We start from the raw sequence: 12,349 nt of genomic DNA, 5'->3' as shown, positions 1-12,349 counted from the left end.
TTTTAACATAACATTCTTGAGATACTTCCATTCTTTCTGGGCTAAATTCTTCTGTATAATTCTGAGCCATGCGATCTTAGCTAGGCTTTCTCTTAGTCTTTTGAAGTCCATTCTATGCCAAATAATAACAAGCTAAGTGATATTTGACTATTTCCTTTATTATAATTAATTGTAATATGAAATGTCTTTCCAAGTTTCCCATAATTTCCACCTCAACAATTAATTTCTCCTGGTTGGTAAGATAAGATCCAGAATAGAAATTCTCATTACTGGTCCTTTCACAATGAGATTGCCATCTGTTCTTCCTTTGGACAGAGAGGGTGCTCCAATTGATACCTAAATAACTGATGTCCTTCGTCATTACTATGTTTTGCCATTTCACTAGGCTTAAGAATTATTTCCTCAACTCCTCAACTATGTTATTTCTTCTTTCTGCTCAGCTGGTCTGTTGTGTATACTGATAACAATACTGTCCCATTTTTATCTCAATGGTTCTTTGCCCATATCCTCTCCATCATGTTTCCCCTGTCATAGGTCCTGAATCTCCACATATAAGGATTTCTTCTTAATATATCACACCATTCTGGATCCATCATATAAACTTTTCATACTCCTTTTGAATAAAGTATATCATTCAAGACCCACATTATTATTATGGTTTTCATGTCATTAAGTCTCAGTGATAACTATGAGTTCAAATTTATTTCCTTGTATCAGGATTTCTAGTTCATCTTGCTGTTGAAATGAGATAACACATAAAACACTTTGAAAAACTTAAAGTGCTGTATAAGTCATGGCATTGTTATTATTAGTAGTAGTGTTATTATTTTTCCTTTGTGCATTTGTATGTTTTATTGCAGACTTCTTTTTACCTATTTGTGAATTTGATCATCTTCAATCCCATTTTATAGACACAAAACAAATAGATAAAGTAAGAAAATAATAACAAAATAACCAAAGCTATGGTCCACCATGAACCTGAGAGCATTGAACTTAGATTATGTGACAGCTGATAGTCTGACATATTATCTGTAAATATTAAGCAGCCATACATTTTTACCCCAGAGAAATTGCCTGCTTTCATCTCGGAAATGTAGCCCTGCTATTTCTTCTCTGCACTCACTATGACAAAGACATCTAAAAGCATGCTGATCATTTTGATCATAATTTGCCAGCAATTTTCAAAACAATCTAGCTTTGTAAATAGTAGAACGGTCTCTTTTAAAGTCCTCTGGGTGACAGAAGTTACATAAGAAATGACATCAGCCATCTTCTTTCTCTCTCTCAACATCACTGTTTTCTCTCCTTCACTCATGCAACAATTGCTCAAATACTGAATAGTCTCTTCCAATAAATTCATTTTTCAGGCTCTGGAACGTTCCTTGGTTCCTTTGACAGTGCCAAGCAGCAAGATTTAAAGTGACATTCAGCATATTTTTTTTAGCCTATAGGACCATTTGGAATTATATTAATCCTGTATGTATTTCAGTGAGGAATGACCAAGTTGTGGATTCAGAAATGACATGACAATTATGGACGACCCCTAAATGTCTGAAAAATCCAATGAAAAGGTTATTAAATAAAAACAAATCCCCAAACAAGACTAAAACTCTAAACAGTAAAAGGGGTCAATGCTTAAACTTTTCATCCACAGAAGGATTTCTTAACTGGGGATTCACTGTAAGCCATTGCAAGTGCATTTTGATATTAATTGGCCAGAATCTAATTATTTACCTTTCTTTTTTCTTGAGATAGTTTTTTAGAGACTTGAGTGAATATTAAAGCTATTATTTATTTAGCACTTTCATAGCAGTTTCTAAAAATATATTACCTATTTTAGCGGTATGAATACCTATTTTTAAATGACAAATATGGAATGGCCCTTCTGCTACTATGCTAAGCATAAAACAGCCAAGAAATTATGCACCCTCTAAACCAAAAATTCTAATTTTTTTTTTTGTTTCATGGACTCCTTGGGCAGTCTGATGAAGCCTATATACCCTTTGTCAGAATACTATTTTTAAACATATATAATAAAATATGTAGAATTAAAAAGGAAACCAATTCTTTTAAAGCATCACTATAAAATATATTTTAAAAATAACAAATTCACAGATCTTGAAGTATACCCATTATTGCCATGGCATGGTATAGAGCTACTATTCTTGATTTAAAACTTAAAGATACTTATATTTTGATTAACCCATAAGCTTTTGGGTTTGATTGCTCTGGTTCATTGCAATATCCATCTAATTTAGATCTGAAAGGAGATTTTTAAGTTCCTTGAGAGCAGATTTGTTTTTGGTTTGTCTTTCTGTCCCCAGTTCCAAAATAATGCATTGCACAAACTAGAATCTCAGCAAATTATTAATAAGTTAGATGACATAAGATAGGATGAGATTGAATTGGGTTGGCCATAGGAACCAGGACTCCATTTATCCATCTTATATTAAAGGAGTGGGATCCAGGAACCCAGATAAGTTACTGATATACAATCACCTTAGTTCTAGCTAAATCAATAGAGCAGGGTGAGCAAAAGGACCTAGGAAGCCTCCAACATGGAGTCTAATACCACAAGATCCCATGAAAAAGGAGTACCAATTGTATGAATTCTGAGGCAATGAGGTCAAATGATCATGGCAGCTATGTTTTTTTCTGATATAAAGTAATCAATCAGTCAAAAATTTCCTGTTCAAAATCTAAATGGGTAGCTCTGGAGCAGCTAGGTGGCACAATGGATAGAAGATAGTAGATAGAACATGAGACCAAGAGTCATGAATACATGAGTTCAAATCTAGCCTTAGATACTTATTGCATGGATATCTCTGAACTAACCAGTTAGTCTCTGTATGCCTCAGTTTCTTCATCTGTAAAATGGAAATTAATACCAGCACCTCATTCTCAGGGTTGTTGTGAGGATCAAATGAAATGATAATTGGAAAGCATTTTGCACAATACCTGACACATAACAAGCACTGTCTATATAAATGTTAACTGTTATTATTATTATTATTAAATATATTTGGAATGTTAGGCTGTTAAGTAGATAAATTATGTAGATATGGATCTATAAAAGAAATGACTAGGTGAACTAAAAGTGTTTTGTACTTCTTTAAAATATTTAACTTAAAATGCTATTAGGTGATACATTTAATACATGTATCTGTTAAAGACCAGATATCAATTCAATTGCTTAAGTATGTTCTAATACTACAATTGTCTATTAATCATGTCTAGGCTTTTTAAAAAGTCTTTTCCCTTGATTTTTGTTATTGAGGAATAAGAATGTTGTATTATTCAAATGCATGTTTAATGAAAACATGCACATAACAAGTAATCATTTTTTAAACAAGAACAACACTTCCAGAATAAGTTCTTTGATCAGTACATGCTTTCTACATGTTCTTTCTATGCTTTATACACTAGCATCTATAGCACAGGACACCTCTGACATAAAAACATGCGCTTTTAAAATTATGAATAAAAATGGTTTTAATTTCACACGGTATGTTGTATCATGGACCAAGGGTTCACTAATATGTTCAGTTTGACATTTGTAATTAAGGAATTTAAAATTAAGATTAATTATATCTTTCATACTGAGATTAGAAAAGGAATCCTCAATTCACTAGTGTTCTCCCTTTCTTTGGTTATTTATGTCTATTGAGTTTTTTGACTCAGACTGTACTCATTTTATTGGAAGCTGATGAGACAATTATATAGGCTATCTGGAACAGGCAGATTTACAAAGAATAGCATGGAAAGGGGAGAGCCAAACTCAGAGCAAGAGATAACCTGCCCTTTGGTGGTAGTGTGTTTCAAAAATATCAACAAATGCTATTAAGTTCAAATAGCCTTTTGACAGTTGTCAAGAAATCTGTGGTGAGACAAGATAGCTACATTATGAGAAAACTCATAAAATAATACCTGGAACATAGCTCATAATAAGAGGGATCAAGAGGTACCTTCACTGTGAAACTGAACCCTCAGGACTTTTGCAATTACGTACAGTGATGGCAAAATGAAAAAAACAATGAACTGTAATTGGCAGCGTGCAAGCTTCAGCTTTGATAGAAGAACTCTTAGGAACCAGAGCAAGAGTGATTTCATTTTAATTACACTGTCTCTAAAAATGATTTATGAACAGCAGCCTCAAGGATTTTAAACAATGTTTTCTTATCAGTTTCCCATAGTTAATTCTTTTGTTTATTGACTTTTAAGGTCACTGACATGTCTTCATTGCTCATTTTAAGCTTTCACTACAGCAAAGCATGTCCAATATTCTTTTGTCAATTGCTAATGAGTAAATTAATCCCTATCTTCTTTGTATTATCAGTTCATCTGCACATTCATAGCAGCTACTACATATTACTTTAAATATTATTTTCCTCCAAATTAAATATTTGCGGCTTAGTCCTTTATTGGAAACACTGCGTTTTCCAGTTTTGCCATTTTCTGAACTTTCTGTTTTGTTTTGTTTTGCCTATGTTGCCATAGACACACTGAATTTTATAGGAAATCAATCACCATTTTAGGAAATTATTTTAAGTGGAAATGGACCACTAAAATGTTCCTTTGAAATACAGAAACAAGGGATAACATGTAAAAGTTTGAGCACAAGACAATCAAAAGCTGTGCAAAGAAATGAGGACTATGAATAATTCCTGTCCACTGAAGCTCCTGGATAAAATTTTTAGTGGCATATATTATGTACTTGCATTGAAACTAAAAATTCTTAATTCCATCTCTAAAATCAAAGACCCAAATATCTTTACTTTACTGTTTAGCTTTCTTTCTTCTGAAATGTATGTGTGGTCTAATTTTACAAAAGTAATAATAAATGCATGCAACATATTGAAGGCAAAATATAATAAGATTAGCTAGGTATCATAGTGGACCTGGAGTCAGGGAAACCTGAATTCACAGCCAACTTTAGAAACTCACCTACTGTGTGACCTTGGACAAGTAACCTGATCACTGATTGCCTTAATTTCCTCATCTATAAAATGACAGTAATAATAGTGTCTGCCTACTAGTGAAAATCAAATGAGATCATTATTATAAATCACTTAGTGTAGTGCTTAGAACAAAATAAACTGCTTATTATTAGCTATGATATTATGGCATCAATAACTCACACCAATCCAAATGGGCATGATCACTGAAAGTATTTTTGAAAAAGAAAATAAATATTTCTGATTATTCAGAAAAGAAAGCAATGAACACTAGAAGTCAGAATAGGTTCATTAAGAATAAACCATTCCAGACCAACCTTAATTTCCTCTTTTAAATAGATTGATGGATACTAGAACTGGAATAGATAAAATGTCTCTTGATCTCATCAGTGACTTTCATAAAGGCTTTTATTATATTCTAGTGGACAACAGAGAGACAGTTTGTTGTGTCTGTAGTTCATTGAATGAGTATACTCAAATCACATTAATTAGTGGCTTAATTAATGTCTGCCTGGGGTAGAAACTTATGGGATTTAGTCTTCAGTTTTGTCTTGCTCAACATTTTTATTGGTACTTTGGATGATGACATAGAAATTGTGCTTATTAATTTTGCAGAACAAACACAATAAAGAGGGATATCTAATATGTTAGATGAATTACAATTTAAAAATATCTCATTAGGTTGCATTGATGAATTAAAAAATATTAACAGGAAAGAATATAAATTTAGGTTTAAAATTCAGATTCAATAATCTAGTTTCCAAAAAATAATGATGCAAATATAGCTTTGGAGAGATCTGGTTTAATAGCAATTCATGTATTTAAAAGAATGGGCATTTTATTTGACTATAAGGCAAATGGAAGCCCAAAGTTAGGATGGTTCAAAGTTAATATTGAATCTATAGAAATGAAAAAGAGAGATGTGGCTTTGCAATGATCAGATTGCATTCTGTTCAATACTAATTTCCAACATTAATGGGCATATTGGGGCTGTCCTCATTGTGTCATAGAGGTGACTCTACTTCATTAAAGATTATACCAGAAGAGCATAGATTATTGAAAAGTTTCATGCTAAAAAAGTTTTCAGGTATGGTTCTAACAATATACTAAGTGTTTTCTAAAGGACAATCCTATCTAACTCTGAAAAGGTAAATCACTAGAACACAGGACACCTGGAAAGTAGGTTTGGTTGTTATTATGATAATCCATGAAATCATGGAAAAAATTTTAAAATGACCTTCAGTCTTATGCAGTCCCTTTCTACTACAGCAGTAATGGTGTCAGAGTAGTGGGAAAGGAGCAGAGAGTAATAAAAATCACACAGTTTTTAGATCATCAAAGAACCTAACCTATTAGAACTCTAAATGTGAAGTTATTATAGACATCAACTTTAAGAATTTGATCTAAATGTTTATCCAACGTACATTAATCACCACAATAAGCTTATCAAAAAAGCTCTGAAAATATATTAATCAATAAGCTTCTGATTTATTTGCAAAAGAGAGATGGCTACCAAAGGAAATATCTAGCTAGAAAATAAACTTATTGAAAGATAATTGGTTGAGAATAGTGTCATCTCACAAAGTATACACAAGAAAGCACTGGAGGGTAAAAGCAATTTAAAGGAAGCTTATCAAGATATCTAAGTAAGCAAAGTCACCTGAAGGACATTCAAAGATGAAAACTGAAGGACAACAAATAGAATTAAAATAGGAAATATTGACAAAATTCATTATAGTATACTTTTGGACAATAATATTAATTTACAAAATGAGATTATAGAGGAGACTAAAATGACACTAAAGTAAAAACAGGAAAATACTTAGATTTAACCACCTGAATATAGAAGATGTCAGTGATGGTGACAGCACAACTGTGAAAGCACTGATGTATATAAAAGGTACCTAAAGAAAAAAAAGATGCCAAAAACATAGAAGTAGACCTTATTAACAACAAAAAGGCAACCTATAGAATGCAATAATTATTGATTTATATGCTTACTCTATCATCTATGCAAAACTGTTAAGAGAAAAATATAAATCAGAGTGGAGCCAAGATGGCAGAGCAAACACAGTGACTCATCTGAGTTCTCCCAAATTCCCCTCCAAACAACTTTAAAATGATGCTTCAAAATGAATTCTGCAGCTACAGAACCAGCCAAAGAATGGGATGAAATAATTTTCTAGCCCAAGACAACTTAGAAGGTTGGCAGGAAAGGACTATCTCACTGGAGTGAGGGTGAAGTGCGGTCCATCACAGGCTACACCCTGCAAGTCAGCCTCAGCCCGTGTTGGTGACTGAATCTACACCAGTTGCAGCTTCCAGAGCTCTCAGCCCACATACAGTAAGGGAATCAGAAAACTGGTCAAAAGAGAAACTGAGGGGGACCTTTTGATGTCTCTGAGTGCAAGACTCATTGCTTTGCCCATACACAGTTCTTGGTCATAGTAATAGGGCAAAAAGAAGCACTACCACACTAGACCATGTAACAACAGAAGAGTGGGGACCCTGGTCACAGTTCCACAGAGGAAAAGAGTGCTTATGGTCTCTCATCAACCAGAGCACAGGTCAGGGGAGCAGTAACCACACATCTCCTTAGGTCATACCACCACAGAGGAACTGAACACTTATAGACCTCGAGAACTAACTCTGAAAACAGCAGCACAATAACCTTGAAAATTGGGACAGTACCCCTTCATGCCAGAAATAGAGCCCAACCTTCACATAGTGTTAAAAATCAAGAAATAGTCTGGAAAAATTAGCAAAAAATAACAGCAAAAAAAGAACCTGCTTATAGGAAGTTCTTATGGTGACAGGGAAGGTCAAAACAAAAACTCAGAAGAAGGCAAAGTCAAAGAACCTACAACCAAAGCTTCAAAGATCCAAAAGAATTCCTGAAAGAAATTTTAAAAATGATTTTTTTAAGAATCAAATGAAGGTAGAGGGAAAATTGGGGAAAGGAGTGATAGTAACACAAGAAATTCAGGGAAAATTAGTCAACAACTTGGTAAAGGAATCACAAGAAATACTAAAGAAAATAATACCTTAAAAACAGAATAGGTCAAATGGGGAAAAAAGATGTACAAGAATTCACTAAAGAAAAAAACTCCTTAAAAAGAATTGGTCACATGGAAAAAGAGATGCAGAAGCTCTCTGAAGAAAATAATTCCTTAAGCATTAGGAACAGGCAAGTGAAAGTCAGTAAGCCCATGAGACATCAAAAAAGGTATGAAACAAAATCAAAAGGATGAAAAAAGAGAAGAAAATATGAAATATTTCATTGGAAAAACAACTAACCTGAAAAATAGATCAAGGAGAGATAATTTAAGAATTGTTGATAACCTGAAATCCATGATAAAAAAAAAAAAGAGCCTAAACATAAAGTTTCAAGAAATTGTCAAGGAAAGGTGCTCTAATAACCACAGGGTATAATAGAAATGGAAAGAATCCACCAATAACCTCTTGAAAGAGACCCCAAAATGAAGCACATAGGAAAATTATAGTCAAATTTCAGAGCTCCCAGATCAAGGAGAAAATATGGCAAGCAGCCAGAAAGAAACAATTCAAATATTCTGGAGCAATAGTCAGGATCACAGAAGAGTTAGCAGTTTTCTACAGTAAAAGGTCAGAAGACTTAGAATGTGCTATTCTGAAGGGCAAAGGAATTAGGATTACAACCAAGCAAAAACAATCCAAGAAAATAAATGAGCATAATCTTTCAGGGAGAAAAATGGATTTTTAATGAAATACAGAACTTTCAAGCATTTCTGATGAAAAGAGGAGAGTTGAATAGAAAATATGACTTTGAAACACTAGACTCAAGAGAAGCATTAAAGGGTAAACAGGAAATAGAAATCATAAGGGATTCAATAAGATTAAACTGTTTACAATCCTACATGGAAAGATGATACTTGCAACTCCTAATAACTTTCTCTCATTATTAGGGCTGTTAGAAGGAATATAGGGGGCATGAGTAGTAGCTGACTATTGACGGGATGGGATAAAATTAGAGGATAAGAAAGAGGGGAGCACTGAGAGAAGGGGGAAGGGAGAAGTAGAATGTGGTAAATTATCTCACATAAAAGAGACCCAAAAGAGCTTTTAGAGTGGAAGGGAAGATGGCTGGGTGGTGGGCAATACTTGAACGTTATTGTCATTGGAATTAGCTCACTGAGGGAACACTACACACGCTCAGTTTGGAATAGAAACCTATCTTACCCTACAGGAAAGTAGGAAGTTAGGGGCATAAGAAAAGAGGAAGCAAAAAGAAGGGAAGGTGGGGTTGTAGGTGGTGGTGGTGGTCAGAAGGAAAATTATTTTGACTAAGGACAGACAGAGAGAAGGATAAATAAGGAAAAACAGATTGGATAGAGAAAAAATTTCACAGCAAGTTTATCAGATAAAGGCCTCATTTTTCAAATATGTAGAAAACTAATTAAAATTTATAAGAATACAAGTCATTCCCCAACTGATAAATGCTCAAAAGATATGAACAGGCAATTTTCAAATAAAGAAATCAAAGATAGGTACAGTTATATAAAAATATCTTCTAATCACTATTGATTAGTAAAATACAAATTAAAACCACTCTGCTGTATACACACACACATACACACACACATATCAGACTTGTTAATATTGCAAAGAAAAAAAGGAAAATGACAAATGTTGGAGGGCATGTGGGAAAATTGTGACACTAAAGCATTGTTGGTGGAGTAGACAACTTATCTGACCATTACAGAGAACAATTTGGATCTAAGCCCACAGAGCTATAAAACTGTGCGTACTCTTTGATCCAGTTGTACTATTATTACTACTACAACTAGAGTTGTATCCCAAAGAATTTTTTCTTAAAAAGGTCCTTTATATAAAAAAAATTTATGGGTGCTCTTTTACTAGTGGCAAAGAATTGGAAACTGAAGGGATTCCCATCAATTGGGGAATGGTTGAACAGGTTGTGATATATTATTGTGATAGAATACTATTGTGCTATAAGAGATGATGAGTACATTACTTTCAGAAGCAACTGGACTTACATGAATTGATATAAAGTGAAGTGAGCAGAATTAAGAGAACAGTGTACACAGTAACAGCAATGCAATGATGTTAGATAATTCCAAAGGATTTAAAATGAAACAAATGTTATCCACCCTCAGAAAAAGAGCAAATGGAGTCTGAATACCAATTGATGTATACTTTTTTTTAGAACTTTATTATCTTGTTTTGTTTTTTGATCTGTTTTCTTTCTCAGCATTACTAATATGGAAACATGTTTTGCATGACTGAACATGTATAATGTGTATAAAATTGTTTACCTTCTAACTGAGGGGTAATAGGAGAGAGGAGGAGAATTTGGGACTCAAAATTTCAAAAATTAAAAAAAAAATTTACATGTAATTAGAAAAAATATTTTTAAAAAGAAAACCATAAATAAGAGGCATTTTTGATGAGGACATTGAAAGGAGTAATCAAGCATCAACAAATCACATTCACCAAAGTATCACATCTTTTCCATTTCACAATTAACTGAAAGATTTAGAGAATATTAAATCCTATTTTTATTATTACGTAGAACTTTGTTCAGTAGAACTAAACAATGTCTTATGAAATTAGTTGTTGTTGCTCTTGTTGGTTTTATTTTATTTTTTTACAGCAAGCTGTCTCCTATTCACATATGCCAAAATCATTTAGGATTCTTTGGAAGACATAGCAACACAAATAACCTTGCTCAATGATCCTTTGATAATAGACATCAGATGATGTTACATGAAACAGGGAGAGGTATGCCCTCCTAAGGTCTTTATCACTATGATGGTAGGATTTATTATTCTCTAAACTGGCAATCTTTTTTGTGGGGCTAAACTGAAAAATCAGAGGCACATAAAAGATAAGAGGGGAGGAAAAAGATAGAGGGGAATTGTGATGTATCCTAATCAAGTAAATAGTAAACAATTAAAGGAAAATAACTCCTGAACTCTTGAAGACAAAATGGATAAAGTAACAAAAAAAAAAGGAGAAATTGAAACAGGAAAAACAAAGGGAGAAATCTTGATTCAGTAACAGAAAAGTGTCTTACAGATGAACACTTCCATAGTGAGGAGAGAGATCCTGTAATGGGAGATGGAGAGTTTAAGTGGGTATAATCTACAGTTTGATTTGGGATTAGAAAAGCATAACTAAGATAGGTTTGTGCCTCCATGGACAGCACCCTACTTCACAAAGGGAATCAGAAATCATTATCATCCAGAAAAACAGAAGGCCATGGACCCAGAGAAGATATTTCATTGCAAATATTATCATGGGGATAATGGGGGGTGACAATGAACCACACAATCAGGAAAAAGAGAAATTTTCTCTAATGGGATGATATTCTATCCTTTCTATCTTCTGTAGGAATTGATACTTTGAAGAGTTATGTACAACAGAAGAAAAAAAAGAATGGGGAAAGATACACAAGGGAATAACAGAAACTATTAAGAAGAGGAAACTCAAAAATAAGTCCCTTCAAAACTTTAATTCTATAAAATATATAGATACTAAACAAGGAATCACTAAATACAAGGGTCATGAATCAAATAAATAAAAATCTAAAACAGAAAGAAAGGAACAGAATTAATGAAGAAAGTGAGGGAAAGAAATCCATTGAAAAATAGTCCAGAATATTTTTAAAAAATAAAAAGGAAATATTGAAAATTAGAGAAAAATTAAAAGGCTATAAAAATGATGAACAATACTAAAAGCTGATTCTTTGAATAATCTGGCAAAATTGAACTTTTAGTCAGTCTGATTAAAAAGAAGAAGGCAGAAAATCCAGTCAATAAAATAATAAATGAACAAGGTGAAATAAGAATGATACCAGATATAAAAGCAATTGACAGTACCTATTGTGCAAAGATATATGAGAACAAAATGGAGAACACAAAAGAAATAGAGCAATAGCTTCAAAAATATAAGGACAGAAACTAAAAGAAGACCAAATAGAGATGTTAAATAATCTAATCTTAGAAAAGGAAATAGGACTAGCTATAAAAGTACTACCAAAGGAAAACATAACGTCCTAAGTTCAAAGATCTAAATACCTAAGAGCTAGATTCAAATTTCACCTTACTTGCGGGGTAATCCTGAGTAAGTGAATCAGTTTTGTCATTAATAAAATGGGGTACTATTTGCCTCATGACAAAATATGAGAAGAATCAATATGGAAAGATTTGAGGTAGATAGGCACCCTAATGCATTTTTGGTGAATTGACACAATAATTTTGGAAAATAATTTGGAATTACTCAAATAAAGTGTCTAAGATGTCCATTATTCTTGAGTTGGAGATTTCATTACTAGGCTTATACCCCAAGTTGTCCATTGATAAAATGAAAGTACCAATGTACACTGAAATATT

The sequence above is a fragment of the Notamacropus eugenii genome, chromosome 2, assembly GCF_028372415.1.
Source record: "Notamacropus eugenii isolate mMacEug1 chromosome 2, mMacEug1.pri_v2, whole genome shotgun sequence".
Classification (NCBI taxonomy): domain Eukaryota; kingdom Metazoa; phylum Chordata; class Mammalia; order Diprotodontia; family Macropodidae; genus Notamacropus; species Notamacropus eugenii.
The sequence above is the reverse complement of the archived record's forward strand: the minus strand, read 5'-3'. Positions refer to the sequence as shown.